Genomic DNA, 3,450 nt, shown 5'->3' with positions numbered 1-3,450 from the left:
AAAAAAAAAAAGATTACCCTGTAATTTGGGGAAAAAATTTTATCAGCCCTATATTTTAAAAAGAGGTTAATATCTAAAACATAAGGAACACATACAAATCAATAGTGAAAAACAAATAGCTTATGGAAAATAGCCACAGAACTTATGACATTATGTCTCCAAAGAAGGCCAAGGCAACAGTACTAAAGAGGTTTTGTCCAATACAGGTTTTGTTCTGACAGTTCTGAGCAGGCGTCCCTGCTTCTGTTGACTTTGCCTCACAGAATTCGCTCCTTAATTCAGCAGGAGGATGATAGCATCTCTTCATCCCTGTAATCAAAACCATAAGCGAAAAAAACCCGAGTTCTTATTAAAGCTATGGGGCAGCCCTTGGCATTTCCCTTTGGGGCTTTCCTGATTTCATGTCCCAGACTTTTCAAGTCATTTTTGGCTACTTGTTCCTCTGTGTGTTTCTTGAATGCAGATGTTTTCTTTCTTGGTGTCCTTACTAGATATTTTTTTCTCTTTCACCCAAAGAATAGACTCACTTCATCTGTGCCTCCAAATTTTAGTACAATGATCACTTCCCCAATAAGACTCACTCTGACCAATTAATCCAGTATGTGGTATTGGCTAAAGGATGATCTCCCAAACATAACCCCTTTTCAGTGATCAGAATCTGTGTATATGCTATCTTACATGGAGAAACAGACTTCTCTACATGGGATTCACCTGATGATCAAGGAATTGTGAAGTTCACCAAAAAGGGTCAGAGCGAGAGGACCCTTGTTGTGCCACTTGAGGCTTGGAGCCTGCCATACTTCAGCCCTGAGATTGGGAAGGCTGCCAAGGCTTTGGACCAAATACTCTGTTACCCTCTGAAGTATGGAGTGCACCAAGGCTCCAGTCCCACCTCTGGCCTCCATATGAGATCAGAAAGTCAGCCAAGAACCCTCCCTCCCAGCCAGTCCCCAGCCAGCTCACATTCCACTCTACAGCTCTTTTCTTACTCATAGGATGCTGAAGGTCAGAGTCGCAGGAGGCCTTGGCCCTTTACTATTCCCCCATTGTTTACATCTCATTTTTTTATTTCCTTTCTCTAAAACTTTGCCTCTTTTTATCCCCCCTCTCAAAGAGTACAGACTTTCCTACCTCTTTATCTCTGACCTCATAAGAGATGACACTAATCAGGGTTCTGAGGCGGTGGCGGGGAGGAGGCAGAAATCTTTAATAAATAAATAAAAATAAATAAATAAATACCTAATTTATCAACTGCATTCCTCATTTCTGTAACCAAAGCAACTTCAATAAAGAAAGATTAATTCTGAAAAAAAAAAAAGAGATGACACTAGTCTACATTGTCTGGTTTCACATTGCTTCCTCCATTTTTTCTGTCTGCCTGGAAAACTTCCATATGTCTCCCCACACCTCCTCCACTATTCCTTCCTATATATGTGTCCCATCTTCCTTTATTCCTAATACTAGTTATACATCTTACTGTGATTTTTTTTCTTTCTCTTTAGGTTCTCCACCAATACTCAGAATCCCTACTATGCTAATACCTGACGTTCAATTGATCCTGTACTCAGGAGTGAGTGTTTTGCAATTAACTGATAGAGAGTAGAAGCATATAGCCCTCACCCAGGGGTCTGAGGACAGATTCTGGTGTCCCAAGCAATAGTCTAAAAAGGAAAGTGTGACCTTCAGCCTAAGATAATGTAGTCTCTCTTGAATGTTGTAAATATCTCCACTTAAGGGAGAAAGGAGAAGTGAACTGAAAGACAATAATAGTGAAAATTTCTTAACCAGTGATCCAACATCAGATAGGCTGAAACACAAGAAACATGAAAACAAAACAAAACCAAAACAAGACAAGTCAAAATGGCGGCAGTCACATGTTATATGGAGAAGCCACGTTTTTTGAGCCACGGGAGTTTTAAATATAACAAGAGAAACTATGAGGCATGATCTGCCCTCTCAACTGAGCTGCCACAAGCTGTGGTGTGGAGCAAAGGCTGGAATTGAAAACAGCTGCCTCGTGGTACGATTGAGCATCCTTTGGATATATGCCCAAAAGTGGTATCGCTGGGTCTTGAGGAAGGTTGTTTCCTAATTTTCTGAGAAATTATCATACAGATATCCAAATGGACTGTACCAGCTTGCACTTCCACCAGCAATAAAGAAGTGTTCCCTTTACCCCACAACCTCTCCAGCTTAAGTTGTCATCAGTGTTTTTGATCTTGGCCATTCTTACAGGTGTAAGATGGAATCTCAGAGTTGTTTTGATTTGCATTTCTCTGATGGCTAAGGATGTTGAGTATTTCCTTAAATGTCTTTCAGCCATTTTAGATTCCTCTGTTGAGAGTTCTCTGCTTAGGTCTGTACTCCAATTTTTATTGGATTATTTGTTCTTTTGACCAACTATGTTCATAGTAGCATTGTTTGTCATAGCCAGAACCTGGAAACAACCTAAATGCCCCTTGACCAAAGAATGGATAATTAAAATGTGGTACATTTATAGCATGGAGTACTACACAGCAGAAAAAAAAATGACATTTTGAAATTTGCAGGAAATAGAAAACATCAAATTGAGTGAGGTAACCCAGACCCAGAAAAAACAATTGACATATATACTTAGTCACAAGTGGTTTTTAAACATAAAGCAAAATAAAATTAATCAGTCTACAAACCACTATTCCAGAAAACCTAGACAACAATGAGGATCCTATAAGAGACATACATGAATCTAATCTACATGGGAAGTAGAAAAAGACAAGATCTTCTGAGTAAATTGGGAGCATGGAGATCATGGGAGAGGGTTGAAGGGGAGGGGAGGGGAGCAGAGAAAAAATGTATAGCTCAATAAAATCAGTAAAAAAGTGTGTGTGTGGGGGGGTGAGAAGACAGCTGCCTCTTGGATCTGACTAATCTTTTCAGTTTCCCTGGACCAGCAGTAGCAGTGGCAGAGATAGAAGAGAAGGAATAGGAACGAGAGAAAAAAAGCAATTACAGGAGGGTGGGAAGGGGCTGCTCAGCAAAAGGAAAAGCTAAGAGGCATGAGATGCGGGCAGTGAGACACCGGCAGTCCTGTTTGCTGGTAGAAATTAGAAAGGAACTGATAAGGAACATTACCATTTGCAGCATTGGAAAGTGTTCCGAGTCCAGGGTCCCCACGAGGGAACATGGAGAGAGTCTTGGCTGAATCACAAACCAATGTTATTCATTTTTAAAGATATAAGGGGAGGAAGGCAGGTCTCATGAGGGGTGGTGGTCTCACAAGGGGCAGCAGTGGGTGGCCCAAGGCCTTGCAAGTCCCCCAGGCCTTGGCGAGTCCTCTGAGGCCTTGGCGGGTCACCTTGGTGGGTGGGAGACCACTGGCGGTGAGAGACAGATACATCATGTAGTGTGAGTATAAAGTTTATTCAGTGGGTTATGGAAGGGAAGGGGCATGAAAGGGGAGAGGAAGAGGGA

This window comes from Microtus ochrogaster, linkage group LG2, assembly GCF_000317375.1.
Source record: "Microtus ochrogaster isolate Prairie Vole_2 linkage group LG2, MicOch1.0, whole genome shotgun sequence".
Classification (NCBI taxonomy): Eukaryota; Metazoa; Chordata; class Mammalia; order Rodentia; family Cricetidae; genus Microtus; species Microtus ochrogaster.
Note: the sequence above shows the minus strand (reverse complement) of the source record.